The sequence below is a fragment of the Lynx rufus genome, unplaced genomic scaffold (assembly GCF_022079265.1).
Source record: "Lynx rufus isolate CCGP_SWC_20201006 ecotype Redwood Valley unplaced genomic scaffold, mLynRuf1.p SCAF_18, whole genome shotgun sequence".
Lineage (NCBI taxonomy): Eukaryota > Metazoa > Chordata > Mammalia > Carnivora > Felidae > Lynx > Lynx rufus.
In genome coordinates, this window is record NW_025814832.1 from 25720607 (window position 1) to 25742557 (window position 21951).

At 37.2% G+C, this 21951-nt stretch overlaps 1 protein-coding gene across 4 annotated transcripts in view; it reads right to left on the reverse strand.

Moving 5' to 3' along the window:
• The window catches only part of FBXL20 (F-box and leucine rich repeat protein 20), a 97430-nt gene that overhangs the window by 73795 nt on the left and 1684 nt on the right, over positions 1-21951 (reverse strand). The window lies entirely within an intron of this gene.

Consider the following 21951-nt stretch of genomic DNA (forward strand, 5'->3'; position numbering starts at 1 on the left):
TAACAGGCAAATGTTTTAGTCACTGCTGTCCAAGAGACAGATAACAGAGCAAACAGCAGACTAACCAAAGAGCTAAGGAGGAAAGGATCAGAGAAAGAGATGTCCATAAGGGTGTTGAAAGCTCCAAAGTATTCCTGGAAATCTAAAGGTCCCACACATGCCCAGTGTTGTACACATGCTCAAGAAAGACCTGGGAAGTTCCTAAACTGTCCCTTCTGGCTGATCTTAAGGGTCTGCAGAAGCAGGAAGTAAAGGCTAAGGCATAACCATAAACTGTCTGAGTGTTGAAGGCATGTCCCAACATGTACAAACAGCACCTCAGCAAAAACTAAGAATTTTTGGTTGCAGGTATTTTAAGGAAATCTCTGTAATATCATTAGCTGACTACTAAACTAATGGCTACACACGCAAAGAATACAAACTACAGAATTAGTTCAGAAAAGACACTACACAGACAATCCTACAAAAATAAGCAGGACCAACAAACCCTGGAGGGGAAAGAATGTTATTTCTAAAGGTGCCACATTTTAATATTCAAAATGTCCTGTTTTTAACCAAAAACTACGAAGCATGCAAAGAAATTATTTGTAAATCATACATATGATAAAGGTCTAGCATCCAAAATAGAGAATTCTTACAACTCAACAATAAAAATATAAATAACCCAATTAAAAAATGTACAAATAGGGGCCTGGATGGCTCAGTGGGTTAAGTGTCTGACTTCGGCTCAGGTCATGATCTCACAGTTCATGAGTTCGAGCCCCACGTCGGGCCCTGTGCTGTCAGCACAGAGGCCGCTTCGGATCCTCTGTCCCCCTCTCTGCACCTCTCCGGCTTGTGCTCTCTCCCCCTCTCTCAAAATAAATAAGCTTAAAAAAATGTTTGCACATTTTTTTGCACAGGGGCGCCTCGGTGGTTTAGTCGGTTGAGCGTCCGACTTCAGTTCAGGTCGTGATCTCACAGCTCGTGGGTTCAAGCACCGCATCAAGCTCTGACTGAGCCTGTTTCAAAGTCTGCGTCTCCCTCTCTCTCTGCCCCTCCCCCGGCTCACACTCTGTCTCAGAACTAAAATAAACATAAAAAAAAATATGTGCCAATAATTTGAATAGATGTTTCTCCAATGATATACAAATGGTCAAAAGTACATGAAAACATGATCAACATCATTAGTCATTAGGGAAATACAAAACAAAAACACCATGAGATAGCACCTCACACCCACTAGGATGCTATAATTTAAAAAAGGCCAGGGGGTGGGGGGAGGGAAAAAAAAGAACTGGAACAACTGTTACTAAGGACATGGAGAAATCTGAACCACTGTACATTGTTGGTGGGAATGGAAAACGGTACAGCTGCTGTGGATAACAGTCCAGCAGCTCCTATTTACGTTAAACATAGAATTACCACACCTTCCACTCTTATACACCCATAAGAATTGACAACAGGTTTCAAACACATATTTGTTCATATGAATATTCATTGTGGCAATTTACAATAACCAAAAGGTGGAAACAACCCAAATATCTGTCAGTGCATGAATGGATAAACAAAATGTGGTATATCAATACAATTAATTATTCTGTCATAAAAAGGAATGAAGTACCAATACACGCTACACATGCAACATGGATTAACCTTGAAAGCTACTGCTAAGAAGCCAATCACAAAAGACTACATACTAGATGATTCAATTCATTTGAAAGTCCAGAAAAGAGAACTCTACAGAGACAGAAAGTAGATCAGTGGTTGCTTAGAACAAAGGGGTTGTGGGGGGATAGTGGGTAATAAAGGGTACAAGTTTCTTCCTCAAGTATAGAATATATTCCAGAATTAACTGTGGTGATGGTTTGCACATATCTGTGAATATACTAAAAGCCACTGCATTGTACATTAGAAAAGGGGAAATATATTTATGTGAATATCTCAATAAAAAATTAAAATGTGGGGGTGTCTGGGTGACTCAGTCAGTTAAGTTCTGACTCTTCATTTTGGCTCAGGTCTTGTGGTTCGTGGGTTCAAGCCCCTTGTTGGGCTCTGTGCTGACAGCTCGGAGTCTGCTTGGGATTCTCTCTCTCTCCTCTCTGTTGCTCCCCACCCCCTCTATCTCGAGCTTGCTCTCTCTCTCAAATAAACTTAAAAAAAGAAAGAAAGAAAAGAAAAGAAAAGAAAAGAAAAGAAAAGAAAAGAAAAGAAAAGAAAGATAACAGGAGTGTCTTAAGGGTACTGAGGGAAAATAACTATAACTGAGACTACAACCTATAGTCCTATAAATATAACCTATAACTATAACCTAAGGTGACCCCAGCAATGAGGAGAAAAGAAAGATGTTCCCACATACTGAGTAACTAGGAGAGTTCGTCACCCATAAGTCCACAGTAAAAGAACTTTTAAAAAGGATCTACTTTCAGGGGCACCTGGGTGGCTCAGTCAGTTGAGCATTGGACTTTTGGTTTTGGCTTAGGTCATGATCTCTCGGTTGTGGGATCAAACCCTGTGTAGGGCTTCATGTGCTCCATGCTGAGTATGGAGCCTGCCTGGGATTCTCTCTCTCCCTCTCTTTCTGCCCCTCCCCCATGTGGGCATAGGCATATGCACAAGCGCTCTTTCTCTCTCCAAATAAATAAACAATAAAAAAAAAAGGATCTACTTTTAGAAGAAGCAAAGTATACCAAATACTTCTGCTTCTTTTTACAGTTCTGATGGACGAGATTATTCTCACTCAACCTTCCTACGAAGGGCCATTAAAAAGTCAGATGCTGGGGCGCCTGGGTGGCGCAGTTGGTTAAGCGTCCGACTTCAGCCAGGTCACGATCTCGCGGTCCGTGAGTTCGAGCCCCGCGTCAGGCTCTGGGCTGATGGCTCAGAGCCTGGAGCCTGTTTCAGATTCTGTGTCTCCCTCTCTCTCTGCCCCTTCCCCGTTCATGCTCTGTCTCTCTCTGTCCCAAAAATAAATAAACGTTGGAAAAAAAAAAAAGTCAGATGCAATATTAAAAATGACAGTAATAATAATAGACTTTCTTAAAGCAGAGATCAGCAAAAAAAAAAAAAAAAAAAAAAAAAAAAATAGTATAAAGAATTATCAACCCAAAACCTACAACGTGAGAGCCCAAAGAAGTAAGCCCAGTTTCAAGAATGAAATTCTGTATCAGTATTATTAGATAAAATTTAATTCAAGGACAAAATCATTAAGAGTCAAAAGGGTTTTTCTTCTAAGGGCACTTGGGTGGTTCAGTCAGTTAAGCATCTGACTTCGGCTCAGGTCATGATCTTGTGGTTGGTGGGTTCCAGCCCCACATGAGGCTCTGCACTGACAGCTCAGAAATCCAGTAGCCCGCTTTAGATTCTGTGTCTCCTTCTCCCTCTGCCCCTCCCCCACTCACGCTCTGTCTCTGTCTCTCAAAAATGAATAAACATTTAAAAAAAATTTTTAATAAAAATTTTCTTAAAAAGTTTTCTTCTAAACAGTGTGAAGGTTCCTCAAAAAATTAAAAATAGACCTACCCTGGGGCGCCTGGGTGGCGCAGTCGGTTGGGCATCCGACTTCAGCCAGGTCACGATCTCGCGGTCCGTGAGTTCGAGCCCCGCGTCAGGCTCTGGGCTGATGGCTCAGAGCCTGGAGCCTGTTTCCGATTCTGTGTCTCCCTCTCTCTCTGCCCCTCCCCCGTTCATGCTCTGTCTCTCTCTGTCCCAAAAATAAATAAACGTTGAAAAAAAAATTAAAAAAAAAAAAAAACAGACCTACCCTATGACCCAGCAGTAGCACTGCTAGGAATTTACCCAAGGGATACAGGAGTACTGATGCATAAGGGCACTTGTACCCCAATGTTTATAGCAGCACTCTCAACAATAGCCAAATTATGGAAAGAGCCTAAATGTCCATCAACTGATGAATGGATAAAGAAATTGTGGTTTATATACACAATGGAGTACTATGTGGCAATGAGAAAGAATGAAATATGGCCCTTTGTAGCAACGTGGATGGAACTGGACAGTGTGATGCTAAGTGAAATAAGCCATACAGAGAAAGACAGATACCATATGTTTCCACTCTTATGTGGATCCTGAGAAACTTAACAGGAACCCATGGGAGAGGGGAAGGAAAAAAAAAAAAAAGAGAGAGAGAGGTTAGAGTGGGAGAGAGCCAAAGCATAAGAGACTCTTAAAAAATGAGAACAAACTGAGGGCTGATGGGGGGTGGGAGGGAGAGGAGGGTGGGTGATGGGTATTGAAGTGGGCACCTTTTGGGATGAGCACTGGGTGTTGTATGGAAACCAATTTGACAATAAATTTCATATATTTAAAAAAAATTTTTAAAAATAAAATAAAAAGTTTTCTTCTAGATATAGAAACAATTCACAAAGAAAATGTAACATTTGTTAAAGTTTATATGTCTAACGACAGAGCTTCAAAATGTATGAAGAACTGCACTATAGAAACAAATTTAGACATGCCTGAAAATTTTTAATATTCTTTTTTTTAATGTTTATTTATTTTGAGAGAAAGAGAGAGAGCAGGGAAGGAGCAGAGAGAGAGAGAGAGAGAGAGAGAGAGAGGGAGAGAGAGAATCCCAAGCAGACTCCACACTGTCAGTGCAGAGCCCCCCTCAGGGCTTGAACCCATGACCTGTGAGATCATGACCTGAACTGAAATCCAGAATTGGACACTTAACTGACTGAGACACCCAGATACCCCGAAAAATTTTAATATTGTTAAAACAAAGAGACAAATAGGCAAAAGACCTATAGGAGGATTTAAATAACATATATAACAGGCTTGATCAAACAGATGTTTTATGAACTGAGTCAAATAACAACAACTTGAACTTACTGATGCACATTATGCACCTGGCACCCTTATAAGCACTTTTTATATGTTACATCATTTAACTTTTACAACAACTCTGGAAACAAGGATTCTATGGCTAACTGCATTTCATAAATAAGAAAACTGAGGTGCAGAGATTAAATGTAGTCCAAGGTCACACAACTTTAAACAGTGATCTCAGCCAAAATATGAACTGATGAAAAAATCAGCTTTACCATTATTAGTGTACTGCATGTCAGCAATTAGAAAATAAGATCTTAAGAAAATAATGGATCCTTAACGTTTTATTGGACAAACACTATGCTCCTTTACAAAACTACCATCAGCCCTAAGTTTAAAGACTTTAAAATTTTTTTTAAGTTCAAAATACAAGGTCTACTTTCCCCTACCCTAGGAAGGACAATAGTAGGCTTTTCCTCCTCCACGTAAAAATCTTTTGTTTCCTCTACTTAAGGGTCCTGAGACCTTCTTTTTTGCTGATCCATCACAATTTCAAAGTCAGATATGAACAGAAAAACTGCAATTTTGAGATGTTAAGAAAATGGAGTATTCTGGTCTCCAGCCTCTGACTGGTAAGCATTTCTTCCTTTCTGCAATGCAGTCCTTTAAAAAGGCAGTCTCACTGTAAAATTTTGTGTCTGTGATCTTTCCACATCAAACCCAAGCATTCAATAAACAGAAAATCCTACTTTCTTCCAACATAGAATATTTACAAAAACTGATGATGTTCTTGGCCACAAAGAAATTCCAAACACCTATTGTAACTAATACACATATATGATGCATAATACAATAAAATTAGAAATGACCCCCCCCACCCACACACACACAATCAGCCCCCTAAGGTCAATATATCTGAAATTTTAAAATACAGACATCATGGGTGCCTGGGTGGCTCAGTCAGTTAAGCGTCCGACTTCAGCTCAGGTCATGATCTCATGATTTGTGGGTTTGAGCCTCGCATGGGGCTCTGTGCTGACAGCTCAGAGTCTGGAGCCTTTGGACTCTGTGTGTGTGTGTGTGTGTCTCTCTCTCTCTCTGCCCTTCCCCCACTCTCTCTCTTTCTCAAAAATAAAATAAAACATTTAAAAAAATTAAAATACAGACAGAAAATAGCAGAGCTGAGATATGAATCCAGGTAGTCTGATTCCACAGTTTTGCTCAAACACTGAACACTAAATTATTGTCCAAATTATTATGCTCCAAGTTAGTGTTATCCAAAGTGTGGTACTCATTTAGACATCACCTTTATTATTCCCTAGAAATGCAATTTTATGGGCCCAGGTGATCTGCTGGTTTTCCAGGTTATTGTTAAGCAAATTGAAGTTTGAAAACCCCCTTTCTCTAAACCATGGTTCTTAATCCTGGAAAAAGCTCTGCTGTGGATTCCTTATAATGTGAGATAACAATCACTTTATTGTTTAAGCTACTAGACAAGTTTTCTATTACTTGTAGCTGAGAGCATTCTAACTGGATACAAAAATAAATACACAAAAATCAACAAACTTTACAGCTTTCTAATGACAGTAAATCGTATCAGCTCTGCTTTCAGAATACATCCAGAGTCCAATTACTTCTTACACCTCCACCACAATCCACTTCTTGCAAGATACAACTATTACTTTTCTGAATTACTGCAAGAAACTTAACACAGCAGTTATACACTACTTCTCCAAAGCAACAACGATCCTTTCAAAACGTGAATTATATCATGTTCCTCTACTGCCCCCAAATCCTTCTGGCTTCCCTTGTCAGAATAAAATTCAGAGCTTAAAATGGCCGATGAGGCCATTCATGATCTGCCCTGCTCTCCATCAACCGTCTCCCCATTCTCACTCCTAACTCTCTGACTTCCCTCCCTCCTCCCTCCTGCAGCAACACAACTTCATCATGATCTTGCCACATGGTGGCCAATGGTGGCCATTCCTAGAATACATCATATACATTCTCACCTTCATTTTTGCATTCCTTTGCCTGTAATGCTCTTTCCTTGCTCCATCATTTCTTTTTCTTTTTTTTTTTTAAAGATTTTTAAGTAATCTCTATACCCAATATGGGGTTCAAACTTACAACCCCAAGATCAAGAGTAGCATGCTCCACTAAGTCAGCCAGGTGCCACTGCTCCATCATTTCTTTAAGTCTGCTCACATGTTAACTTTAACAGTGAAGTCTTCCTTAACCATTCTATGTAAATTATAAACCATGCCCAGCTCCGTTTCTCTTTTCCCTGTCCTTCATTTTTGTCCACAGTACTTACCAGCATCAGACATATTATGTAAGTACTTCTTTATCTGTTTCATGTCAAATTCTCTTCACTAAATTTTAAACTCCCTTAGAGCAGGATTTTGTGTTTTGTCCACTTTTATACCCTCAGCATTAACAGCAATATCAGGCATGTAGAAAGTACTCAACAAATATTTGCTGACTGAATTGGTGATTAGAAATGTAATTAAAAAAAAAAATCCTGGGGCGCCTGGGTGGCTCAGTCGGTTGAGCGTCCGACTTCAGCTCAGGTCATGATCTCACAGTCTGTGAGTTCGAGCCCCGCGTCGGGCTCTGTGCTGACAGCTCAGAGCCCGGGGCCTGTTTCAGATTCTGTGTCTCCCTCTCTCTCTGACCCTCCCCCGTTCATCTCTGTCTCTCTCTGTCTCAAAAATAAACGTTAAAAAAAATAATCATTAAAAAAAAATCCTTCCGTTTGTAATAATATCAAAAACGATAAAGTATGTAAAAATCAAACTAACAAAAACTGTAAGATCTTCAAGGAAGAACTCTACAAATCTGCTGATAAAAGCTAAATATATATAATGTTCATGAACAGGAAGAGAAATATTATAAAGTTATGAATTCCTCCAAATTAATGTGTAAAGCCAATTAACTAAAATTCTGGTACTGGCAATAAAGAATAGATGGAAGAAACAGAACACAGTTTAAAAACAGACCTCTGAATTCATTTAATTGGTTAAATGTTAGAAATGGCATTTCAAATGGGGAAGGGCACCTGGGTGGCTCAGTCAGTTAAGCATCAGACCCCTGATTTCAGACCAGGTCAGGATCTCAAGGTTGGGGAGTTCAAGCTCCATGTCCCTCTGTGCTCACAAGAGTGGAGACTGCTTGGCATTCTCCCCCTGTCCCTCTTTCTCTTCCCTTTCCCCATTCACACTCTCCCTCCCTGTCTCTCTCTTAAAATAAATAAATAAACTTAAAAACACAGAATATGTGCTATATGTGTGTGTGTATATATATATATAATAAATATAATATATAAAATTATATATAAATAAGTTTATATAAATATATATATTTACATATATAAATGAGTATTACTCAGCCATCAAAAAGAATGAAATCTTGCCAATTGAAATGATGTGAATGAAGCTAGAATATATTAATGCTAAGAGAAATAAGTCAATCAGAGAAAAGACAAATAGCATATGATTTCACTCATATGTGGAATTTAAGAATTAAAACAGATGAACACATGGGAAGAGGGGGGATGAGAAGAGAGGGAAACAAACGACAAGAGACTCTTAACAATAAAGAACAAACTGGGGGTTGATGGAGGGAGGTGGGTGGGAGATGGGCTAGATGGGTGATGGGTATTAAAAAGGGCATTTGTTGTGATGAGCACTAGGTGTTATATGTAAGTGATGAATCACTGAATTCTACTCCTAAAACCAAAATTGCACTGTATGTTAACTAACTAAAGTTTAAATTAAGAAAAGAAAACCATACACAATAAAAGATACATAATTTGTAAAAGTATATATAATAACCAGTTAACAATGATTAACCTCTGAAGATTGGGGGAGGGGGATGGAGGAATTACTTTTCACTCAAAACTCACTTTAAGATAAACAGAATATTATACTTTTGTTTCACTTCCAAGAATAAATATTAAAGCAACAATTTAACCTCCATTTGCAGTCCCAAATTAGACCACAAGCCTATAAGATAGAAGTGGGCAGAAGACATGTCCCTGAAACACATTAAACTGAGGGACCTGAAGTTAGTTTAGGACTGCCAAAGAGATTGATGTTAGTTTCCCTTGGCTAAAATAATGGGATCATTTCACATTTCACTTAATCAGCCATAGTCCAACTCAGCCATAGTAAATAAAAGCTACAAGAAAGTTTACTGAGCTACTTTTGGTTAAGTTTTACTTAGACTTCCATCTGATCATTTACTTTTTTAAGAACACTACTGGCATTAAGCGTAACAACTACCTACAAATACTCTTTGACTGGCTGTACCTTCAACCTGGATGTGTATCCAGGCTTAATTCCACAGAAGAAAAACACTGAGTCCAATTAAGATAATGTGGAGCATAGATATTCTCCCCTAGTTCCCAGCCTAATGTTGCACTGAATCCAGTGGTTGATCATTCTGGTGTTAATTCAACTCTGAAACGATATTGTTAATGGCAATACCGACAAAACTCCAGCCACTTGACAAGAACCAGAACATGTAAAACATAAAATACTAAAACTGGATCCTAGGTAGGTATATAGTACTGTCAAGACTAAACAGGGATGGGGGCGCCTGGGTGGCTCAGTTGGTTAAGCGTCAGACTTGGGCTCAGGTCATGATCTCACAGTCCATGAGTTTGAGCCCCACATCGGGCTCTGTGCTGACAGCTCAGAGCCTGGAGCCTGCTTCGGATTCTGTGTCTCCCTCTCTGTCTGACCCTCCCCAGTTCATGCTCTGATTCTGTCTCAAAAATAAATACACGTTAAAAAAAATTTTTAAAGAAAACGACCAATAAAAAAACATTTTCAAAAAAAGACTAAACAGGAATGGGGTGCTTGGCTGGCTCAATCAGTTAGACCATGCAACGAGATCATGACTTCAAGCCCCACGCTGGGTGGAGACTTGAAAAAAACAAAAAAAAAGACTAAAAAGGTACTGTAATGACTTAATTACACACTTCATTTTAACATATATTTGATAATGGTTAGAAGGGTCAGATAGATCTTGGCTATAATCCTAGAACAGCTTGTATTTTATGGATGGGGTCACTTTTAATGCAAATTTTACATTATTGAAACAAATAATGTAAACATTCTAGAAAATGAGTTTCTTAGAACTCTTTATGATATTAAAAACAATTTGAGGGGCGCCTGGGTGGCTTGGTTGGTTAAGCGTCCGACTTCGGCTCAGGTCACGATCTCACGGTCCGTGAGTTCGAGCCCCGCGTCGGGCTCTGTGCTGACAGCTCAGAGCCTGGAGCCTGTTTCAGATTCTGTGTCTCCCTCTCTCTCTGCCCCTCCCCTGTTCATTCTCTGTCTCTCTCTGTCTCAAAAATAAATAAATGTTAAAAAAAAAAATTTAAAAAAAACAAAAAAACAATTTGATTTACTAGACCTACTTGATCTTTTATCTAGAAATGTCTGTTCATAAAATACTATATCCAAAATTTTTATTATTTTAACTCGATAGTAGCATATTGCTACTTTTTTTTGCTACTTTTCATCTATAATAATTCATTACGTGAAACTGAGGAAAATGTTGCCCAGACTTTGTAAGTCAAAAACCTAAGAACAAAACTTGCAAAAGGCTTTACAAACTTATTTTCAAGGTTCTACAAACACTTGTTAGACTGTTTTAATATCTCATTCCTAGTCTTCGTGAAGAATTATAGTAAATCAGGTTGGGTTTTTTTTAATGTTTTTATTTATTTTTGAGAGAGCGTGACCGGGGAAGGTGCAGAGATGGGGCAGGAGACAGAGAATCCAAAGTGTGCTCCGCGCTGACAGCAGAAAGCCCAATGTGGGATCTCACAAACTGTGAGATCGTGACCTGAGCTGAAGTCTGACACTCAACCGATTGAGCCACCCAGAAGCCCAGATCAGTTTTATTAGATGTATGGATTATATACTAACAGTTTTTGGTCCAACTGTAATTACACAGGTATCTTCGTATTATTTACACAGAATATTTGTTCATGGCTGTTTAGGAGAGTCATGGCTAAGAGGCTAGTAAGTATGGCTAATAAGCCAAAGTACAGGTTCAATTCTCATTCTTTGCAATCCCCCACACAATTACTTTGCTCAATTCTATGGCCACAAACTCAAGTGTTAAAATCAGTTCTAACCAACATCTTATAAATGCCTGTTATGGATCAAAAGAAGAATAATGAATAAATTGTTCAAAACAGCCCATTCTTAGCATATGCTAGAGACAAGTATAACAGACTTCAAGTAACTGGATTAAAGTTCTGGCTTTTATACTTAGCTATTTAATGTTGGGAAAATAACAGCCTTTCAGAGCATCTGCTTTCTTATCTATAAAATAGCAGAGAAATATTCTCTGTCTAACACATAAGATTTTTTTGAAGTTCAAATGAAATCAAATTAAAGAACATGTTCTTTAATATATAAAATACTATATTAATTTGTTACTTGAGAAATTCAAATATCTCTCTTTCTGAAGGGGGAGAGATGCCCTACACATATGAGGGTCAGCATTATGCAGAATCATTCATGAATTCCTTAACAAGACTTATTTATTGCCTGAAAACAAATGGAGCACCAGTGTATAACTACATACCATATAATGAATTCCTGGAACTACTGGTGAAAGAGTTACTTTCCTGTTACTCTTTTTCTAACCCTGTTTAACTTCAGTTTAAATCTCTGAGGAATGTCTGGCTTTAGACAGAAGCAGTTACTCTGATTATTTGTACCATGTAGTGGTGCTACTGTTTTGTTTCCCTTAAAGATGTATCAGCAAACTCAAAGAAATTACTAATAAAAGCCTGCCTATCTTTCCCCTTGGTCTTCTCTTACAAATATAGAGAGAATATTACAGAGGAGGAGAAGTAGTTACTTGTATTTTTAAAATTTTACACCTGACAGTGTAAATATTTTTAAAAGTGCTCATATTTTGAAAAGGCAGGGTCAATGGATTTTGTTTTCTTTTAAAAAACACTGTGAATGCTTTTCATGAAATTGGTTCTTATCACTCTCCCATACCTCTAACACTGCATTTACCAGAACGCACTAATTATCTTTCTTCCTAACTAGATTACAAACTCCCTGAGGCAGAGACAATGTTTTAGAGCTGCTCTGTACCTGTAACACAACACATAGTTGGTCGCTAAGTAAATTTTGAATAGTATTGAACTCCAACAGTATACCTTGGTTTTCTATACTGAGATTTTCTAATCCCTGGACAAGGTCAAATAAGCTTTCCTGAGCTCTCTGATGTTCTCCATAGCTTGAGAGGCTATATAATGTGTTCTGGAGGTTTCATCGTGAAACTGAACGTATCTGATCATGTAAAACATACAAATTATAAAATGACTATATTTTAGATGCCATATATTAGATACTGCACCTTGTTTCTAGGGCTAAAAACATCTAGGATAGGATAGAAACCTGAGAGAAGGTGTACTGATTTTAAGATGTCAAATTCATGGTAGGTAAGTCTCTTTTTCCATGGAATTCAGGTTGCAAATACAAGTTACCTTTGTATCCCTTATCCCAGTGTTTCTTTAACAGAAATTTGTATCATTATCTCTAAGGAACTTCTAGGAAACTTGCATGCCAGAGGGGATGGCTTCAAGGGATCAGTATTGGAAAAAACTTCACTGGTGATTCTGACATTCAGGTTGTTCCTTATTTAGCTCTACTGTGACATTCAGTTGCTATAAACGAAATTTAGTTTCACTTTATTCCTCCTTAATAATGTCCATTTAACTCAAGGAATACTATCAGAATAAGTTTTAGGTTTAATTTTTTTTTAATTGAGCTATAACTGACATACAACATTATATTAGGTTTCATCTTTAACATTGATCTAGTTTGTATTAAGTTAGGGAAATACATATTGGAGATCTTATTTTAGAGCTCTAAAGACAAAGAGAGGTAAGTGGATTTTCCCAGGGCTCACTGGGATCCCTTGAGATCTTGATTCCTATATTTGGCCAAACTTTTGTGTCTGGACCAGAGACTGATGAGCTCAGATGAAATTTATGTCACACAGGGCCTATAATCCACCCTTTGAGGCAAATAATCTAAATACCATTGTTCTTTCTTAAGGAATGTTTTGACCTCAGTGAGACTGCATTTTTTTTTTTTTGGTGTAGAGATCTAGATTTGGGAAAATTCTTTTGTGTACCCCAGTCAGCTGTGACTAAGAATAACGAGTATTAAGTCCATTATCTTCCTGAAGTCACCATTCTGGGTAATACGTTATGAAAATTATAGTATTAAATAAATGTTTTAATTTATCCAAGAAGAATTCTGATATACGTCAGATTTCTTTCCTATGAATGCATTGCAGAAATAAGTTATGTGATTTTTTTTCAACATGGGCTTCTTTACATGCAGGACATGTAAACAATCTTCAAAAAGCTGATAAGGATGAGTGTGGGGAAAGGGTATTAGCAATGCAGAGTTCTTTTTCAAAAATAAATGCATCTCTACTTGTCCATGTTCAGTCACACCATAGCTTTATTTTCTACAAATCAGTGAAGAAAGAATGGCCAGTTTCTGGGTAAAAGCTGACTGATCTAGTGTTTTAAATGTCAACTTACAATTTGGTGCCAAATTCTCATCTTAGGAGACATTTATCCACATTTGCCTAACAACGAATACAATAACAGTTGCAGTATCAACTCCAGATTGAAACACTGCTAAATTACTACTCTTCAACTAGACTGGTTAAAATTCATAGGTGTTCCTGTTTAATAAACCCAGTATATAAACTGAATCAGATGAATAAAGAGATAGTTACATTCTTTCCTTTATAATAGAATTTTCCCTTTAAATAGTAAATTCCTTTAAAGCATTTAAAATAATGATTTACAAAAAGTCTAATTAAAAACACCCTACTCCACAAAGTAATATAATAAGAGTCGTCATTTACTGAGTGCTTATTGTGTGGTAGACTCCACAGAGTAATATAATAATAGGCATCATTTATTGAGCCCTTATTGTTCAGTAGACAACTTGCTAAGTGCCACATAAACATTATAGAATTAAATCCTTACAATCCAGTGAGGTAGGCATTATACACATTTTAGATATTGAAAATTTGAGACTCAGAGATTACGTAACTTGCCCAAGGTCACATAGATGGTAAGTGGCAAAGCCAGGGTTCAAACTCAGACTTCAAAGCTAATACTCTTAGATTCTCTCTATATAAATATATAAATACCATACATCCTAAGAAAATGAATCACAGCACACTATACTCCAGGATATCACACAATCATTATATCCATTCCTCCTTGCCCTCTTGGCAAAGGTAATCATTTGGACAGATAAACCAGTTTGTTTGTTTTTTTTTTGTTTTTTTCTCCCTTCCAGTGTCTACTGCTACTTTTATCAGAATTCAGGGCAAAAACAAGCAGGAATCCAAAGCAGAACATGGGTGGGGCACCTGACTGGCTCAATTGGTAAAGCATGCGACTCTTGATCTCAGGGTCATGAATTTGAGCCCCACACTGGGTATAGAGATTTAAAAAATTTAAAAATCTAAAAAAGCAAACAAACAAAAAAACCACAAAGCAGAATATGGGTTAAGATCACACAGGCTGTTTTGTCTCTACTAACAATTGGAAACAAACAAATGCAAGAACACTGACAATAAACTGAATATCTAATCTCTAACCTAGAGCAAGTTGGGGGATTTACTTACAGACAATCACAGAATTTCCATGCCAGAAAGAACCCTACAGCTGCAATAATGGAGGTCCAGAAAGGACACACAGATACCAGTAAACACATATACACTATTACATACATATTATATACACACAGAACACATATTTATAAAATATATGTATGTGAGCACTTATTTCATAGTTCAGAACTGTATTATTTCCATTTATAAAATCCTTAAGACATCACCTTAACACTTTCATTCTCTTTCTACTCAAATTAATTTCAAAATAGAACATTAAAATATATAAATGATCTGGTTCAAAAAATAAGGCAACAAAGAATGATTTAAAAAAAAATAAGATGACAAAAAGAAAAGGATGACATTCTAACAGAGAACTCTGGAAAACTTTGCAACTAACACAGTTAACATTAAATTGTTTATTTGTAGGCAACTGCAAATCCGTTTTCTTTTTCTGCTCCCCACCCACCTTGAAAGAGGAAAAAAGAAAACAAAAAAACAAACAAAACTGCCTCTTGGTTGGTAAACTGCAATTCAGTATACACAAGAGTTGGGAATGACCTTCCCAGGGCCTAAACTGTCAACCAAGGGTGACATATACATAAGAATAGGTACTTCATATTTAAAAACCTGCCCTAATCTAGAGATTTTACTGTTTTCTTTTTGCCTGTCTTTCCTGCCACATAAATTCCTTTGTTCTGCAGATTGTGAAGTAAACACTGAAGCACCCAGAATAGGTACACCTATGACTCCTTATTGCAAATTGTAAGTACAACTGAAAATGCTTTTCCACTTTTTTCCTTATAAACGATTGTTTAATTATATCTGTCCACATCCTCTAGTTGGTCAGGAAATCACAGTAACCAACAAATACCATAAATAGTTGGTATATCTGATTATATAAAATTGGGCAGGCATTTGCTATGTTTCTAACCTTCACCTTGTTGTTAGATATGACTTCTGTCTTAGCACCACAGTAATGCATAAGATCAGTTTGTTACTTCCTTTCACGGTATTCTATTTCCCTTTTTTAGTTTTTACTAGAAATTCCTGGGATCAAGGACAAAAATGACAGAAAACATTGTCAATACATGTTTCAAAACTGGCTAAACTTTTTTTTTTTTTTTGCTAAATTCTTATCTAACATGATTTAATTGTAACTTTAACCTCACAGCATCTTAAAAGACTGAGCAACAATGACTGAGATAAATGACATTTCCACCTGATTACAACTGTCAGATGAGGCTTACTAAATCCAAGAGAATACCATAAAATCAAATTCGAGGAAAAATGATTAGGGAATAGATGTTATTTAACCTACAGATATCACTCATATGCCTGCTAAGTAGTTATCAGATGTGTGCCGAAAATACCCGGCAAAGTCATTCTTTTAACAGAAAGTCTTCAAAAGCTAATGCAAATACGTTTTGGATCTATTTCCATTTGAATACATATCTTCATTTTTAAAAGTTATATAATTAAGCAAGATGAATCAAGCACAAAATACCTTTGCACAGTTCAATACCACCACCTATTGTTAGTTGCTATTAAGTTAAAATCTTTTTTCAAATGGGTCCAAGTGCACTAAGACATGAAACTATAAAACTAACTTGTATGCCTTTATTTTTCTGAGTCCGTTTTTGGTAGGGGTCTAAGAATTCACCAAGTCAGGAAGACCAAATAGGAAAACAGTGTAAAGACAACTACGCACAAGCAGCTAAATTTGGTCAGCTTAAGGGCATTCTTTCTTCTTCCTCCCTCCCTTGGATTTTCCTGGTGTAACGGAATATTTTATTTTGAACATCTAAAAATACTCTTCCAAAACCACAGTACTAGTTAGATTACTAAAAATTTTAATTCAGTTCCCAGTCTGTCACCAATTGGGAAACGGTAATCTAAGGCCTGGGAATGGAATTCTTGGCCTGTAACAAAAGTACTTAATAATTTGCAAGAAAAACTCAACCAAGATTTGAAAAGAGACACCCAGGATAAAAACAGAAGGATTTTAGAAATTAGGATTTAAAAAGTGACAATAGGGGCGCCTGGGTGGCGCAGTCGGTTAAGCGTCCGACTTCAGCCAGGTCACGATCTTGCGGTCTGTGAGTTCGAGCCCCGCGTCGGGCTCTGGGCTGATGGCTCAGAGCCTGGAGCCTGTTTCCGATTCTGTGTCTCCCTCTCTCTCTGCCCCTCCCCCGTTCATGCTCTGTCTCTCTCTGTCCCAAAAATAAATAAACGTTGAAAAAAAAAATTTTTTTAAAAATAAAAAATAAAAAGTGACAATAACACTAACAGCTAAAACTGACAAATAACCTAAAACATAAGAATTTAAAAGTGTAAATACTTCTAAACACTTCTAATACTGATTTAATGAATGAAAATCTTCAATGTAGAAATAGATTACATCTAAGAATGTATGACTTAAATATCAAGAATACACTCTGTAGGGGCCCCTGGGTGGCTCAGTTGGTTAAGTATCTGACTGTGGCTCAGGTCATGATCTCACAGCTCTGGAGTTTGAGCCCTGCATCGGGCTCTACACTGACAGTGCAGAGCCTGCTTGGGATTCTCTCTCTCTCTCAAAATAAATAAATAAACTTAAAAAAAAAAAAAAGGAATACACTTTGTAAGGTTTTTGCAAAGCTAAATATTTTTAACAACTTAATGGAAAACATAATTTTCAAAGTGTAATGGCTTATGTAGACTGTACAAAGAAACATCTTGATTTTTAAATAATGAATGACTACAATATAAGTACATGATTAATGTGCCATGTTTCAAAGGTAAAAAGGACCCATAATTATACAATAAACATCAATAACACTATAAAAAAAAAAAAAAAAGATTGTCTGAATGGGCCCCAAAACCCTAAACCTCTAATTTGGACTTTGTATAATGTTAGATAACTGCTTTCAGACAAATCTCAAAAGTGTTATAACAAAGAAACAAACAAACCTTACTGTTACTAGTACTCTTTCCCATTGCAAGCCTTTTCAAATAGAATGAAACAAATGGCTGTCACCCACTGGAAAAATGTGTCACATTTTCCACGTGCACCAATTTGGAAAATATGGTTATTTACTACGCAGAATGTTCTTTAGATTAGAAGATAAATCCTTATGGGAGAAAAAGGTAATTACTGCAGCCTTCGCAGTACTGTGCAACTCTGCTTCCAAACTTTAACAATATACTGGAGTGACTGTTTCATTTATTTATTTTTTATGTATATTTTACTTTTGAGAGAGAGAGAGCGAGAGCAGGGAAGGGGCAGAGAGAGAGAGGGAGACACAGAATCTGAAGCAGGCTTCAGGCTTCGAGCTGTCAGCACAGAGCCCGATGCAGGGCTCAAACCCACGAACCTGTGAGATCATGACCTGAGCTGAAGTCGGACACCCAGCCCAGCCAACTAAGCCACCCAGGTGCCCCTGGAGTGGCTGGTTTAGAAGAAACACCCAACGAAATATGGTCCTCTGCTTTTATTAAAAAGTTACAGATTCATAGGATTCTAGAACAAAAGGAACCTTAGTAATTGATTCTAACTTCCTTGTTTTGCAAAGAAGGGAAATGACCAAACCGGAGAAGCGAAAAGAAATGACTAAAGTTATAGTTAGCTGGTGGCAAACATCAAGATTAACTAACATCATCAGTTCTCTCGACTCGTAATGCAGTATGTTCTTTCTGCCATACCACATTTTATGATTTTTCTTATTTTGGACAAAATGATTTGATAAAACGAAGCAGGCAAATAAGTACTACAATCTAATCTTACAGACTAAAATATTATACATTTATCAAAGCAGCAGTGAGCAATAATGAAAAACAATAGTGAACAGGGACTCAAAGTACTCAAATTGGAGCTTATCAATTCCTAACTATGTGAATCTTAACATTTCCAGGCACTGATTAAACAGTAAATTATATCTGTGATGTCAGTTAATGTTTTCAATGTAGATAATGCTAGACTTTTTAATAAACTCAAATAAGATAAAAATTTTCCTCTAATAGTACTATAACCTTATAATGGAGCTACTAAGAGAATGACAAAATAGACAGGTTTTACCGAAAAAATCTAAACTTAGATTCAAGGGCTAGCTTATTTACACACGTCTGTCACTAATCTCACTGAGTGTTAAGATAACATGTTATAATACTTAAAATGAAGGACAACTTCATTCTTGATAGCAAAGACAAAATGAAATATACTGAGTGAAGAAATTTAGGAAAGTTCTTTTCCATACTTTTTATGGGCTTTGATGCTATGTTATGCTAAAAACAGAGCAGAATGACAGAGTGAAGTTTAAAAAATGCAGATTGGAATCTTGGCTCCCCCCCCCCCCCCCCCCGCCCCTTACTAGCTGTGCAACTTGAACACTTCTTAGGCCCTAGCTTTCCTCAACTGTGAAACAGAACCATGAGAATTGGAAGTTACTGAAGTAGGGGCACCCGGCTGGCTCAGTAGGTAGAGCATGTGACTCTTAATCTCAGGGTTGTGAGTTCAAGCCTCATGGTGGGGGTGGATCCTACTTAAAATAAAAATTAAGAAGTAAACAAAAAATAAAAAAAACTGAAGTAAAACATCTAGCTCAGTGTCTGGCATGCAGGATGCAATAACTATTATTAAGTTACAAAGACAATTTATCAAAATTTGCCACAAAACAATGTGCACTGTAAGTTATGCAATAAAAAGTATTTAGATGAAGACTTTCAACTGAGAGACACATTATTCAGAGTGCATTATGCTAGCTTTTCGGGTTATTTTGTAGAAATTTAATGCCAAAGTGATACAGCAAAGAACAACAATAATTTTCACATCTCTGGATCTTTTTAACTTCTACCCAGCTGTCATCTACTCTGGCTGTTTCACAGCTACATATCTAACAAGTACTCTTATCTCTTCATTTTAACTTAAAAATTTTTTCTACACCTATAGCCCTGAGCGTCAGATTTAAAGTGTGTGGTCTGCAGTTACAACATCCAAAAGAATAATAATCAGAATATTCCTTAAAGAAAGATTTTAATGAATCAACTATAAAAAGATAAACTTCAGTTATCTTTCACCCAGAAAAAAATGCGGCTAAGAAAAAGAAAACAGTCTTTCACTTTCTGTATTAATCATAATTAATCTGAAATTAGTTATTATTTGCTACAAAAATGTCCTCAGGGATTGGCTATCTGCTTACAATCATAAAATTATCAGTCCTTTAAAAACCATTCTGTAATTTTGAGAATTAAAACAATAATTTGAGGGTTGCCTGGGTGGCTCAGTCAGTTAAGCATCTGACTTCTGCTCAGGTCATGATCTCTCAGTTCACAAGTTCGAGCCCTGTGTGGGGCTCTGTGCTGACAGCTCAGAGTCTGGAGCCTGCTTTGGACTGTCTCCCTCTCTCTCTACTCCACCCTTGCTTGTGCTCTCTCTATCTCAAAAATAAAATTTTTTTTAAAACATAAAAATAACATGATGTCATGTTTTAGATACGAAGAGACTGTTTTACCTTGTCTACATCTTTTATCCATTGGAACTAAATATTTAAAATGTTTTCAATGAATTAGCAATAAGTTTACTACTTCATGAGAGCATTTTATTGTTTTACTGCTTGTAAATTAGGTTAGTAAAGAGGTAAATGGGGAAAAGAAGAGGTAAATGACTTTATGAAATATTCAGATAATGAAACTCATTAGCACATATCATTTCCACCCCTTCCCATTTGTATTCTGGCATGGACCACTTCACATCATAATAAAGGACTAAAATGTTTTCTTATAAACCAAAAGCGAATCACAAATACTGTACAAGGAGGTTTTTTTATCCCTTATTTAAAAAAATTTTTTTCATGTTTATTTATTTTTGAGACAGAGAGAGAGAGAGAGAGAGAGAGAGAGAGAGGTGGGGGAGGGGCAGAGAGAGAGGGAGACACAGAATCCAAAGCAGGCTCCAGGCTCTGAGCTGTCAGCACAGAGCCCCACATGGGGCTGGAACCTGTGAAGTGAGAGATCATGACCTGAGCCTAAGTCCAATGCTTAAAAGACTGAGCCATCAAGGCGTGCCCCCCTCCTTTTTAAAAAAATCTTATCAAATACCTTTAGAAAGCTTCAGTTGCTTTAGTTCAAGGTAATAGATATACTTAATAAGGCAATATTTTTATTATAGTATCAAGACTACAGGTAAACTACAAATTAAAATATAAGCTAAGGGGAGCCTGGGTGGCTCAGTCGGTTAAGCGTCCGACTTCAGCTCAGGTCATGATCTCGCGGTCCGTGAGTTCGAGCCCCGCGTAGGGCTCTGTGCTGACAGCTTAGAGCCTGGAGCCTGTTTCAGATTCTGTGTCTCCCTCTCTCTCTGCCCCTCCCCCGTTCATGGTCTGTCTCTCTCTATCTCAAAAATAAACAAACGTTAAAAATTTTTTTAAATAAAATATAAGTATAAAAATAGGATATAGCAATGCAATTTTAAAACACATACTACAAAAAACTCCTTCCAACAATAATTCATGCAGTCTAGAAGAAAACAAAATGATAAAGAGCAGACTTCAGTGGCAAAACGCTATCCTCCACTCAGATCTTTGGTATTTGGGTTTCTCTTTCAGGATTCCTGTTAACTGCTAAAAGTCTATTCAGTAATTTTAAGGATGGTCTTGACTTTTACAGTAGTACTGAATGTGCAAATCACCAAAAATTAAGCTTATTGGGTCTCTCTACATTAAGGCAAACTAAAGTTCTATTAAAGTAAACACCAAATCATATCTACTATGATACTTCCTTCCTATGATTAAGTTAAATATGAAAATTCTAAGGAGGCCAATTCCTTGATTTTCTCCATTCCTCACCTGCAACAGTAATATTGTAGAGCAAACCAAGGAATAGACTAAACTGAAGACCCTCAGGTAACAATTTCACCCTCTGCACCTAGCTGGCAAGTTTCCTGAAACTTTTGTCTGACTGTCTTACAATTTCATCCTTCAAATGGAAATGAAGAAACACACCAAGTGAGATGTACACTGAGCTCTGAGTGATCCCAGGTCAGTCTGATTCTCTGCCAGAAAGGGCCAGGTAACATTTACTCTTCTTGTTGTAGCAGTTTTTTTCTCTTATCAATAAGCCCCAGTAAACCTCGTGGTATATTACCACACTACTGCAATTCGTCAGTACTTAGAATATACTTCACTTCCAAAGGAATCACTTCCCTAACACGGACTTCCCTTCACTAAAGACACTTTCAGATGTTTTCCTATTTCCTCATCCAGTCGTCCATTCCACAGCTATAAACCTCTCGCCAGAGGAGGAAGAGTTCTTAAAGAATGGATTTTCTGAAGTCTCTCAGGCCTTCATTCCAATCTCAAAGCCTGTACACATCTGAGAGTTCCCAGAAACAATGAGCTACAAAAGTACAGACTAAACGGGAAAGAAGAGGAAGTATCAGAACAATACCCAAACCAAACACAGCACCAAAAACCCGTGGTAGTCTCTATCATCCCAGTCTACCAACCCCCACTTCCCTAGAGT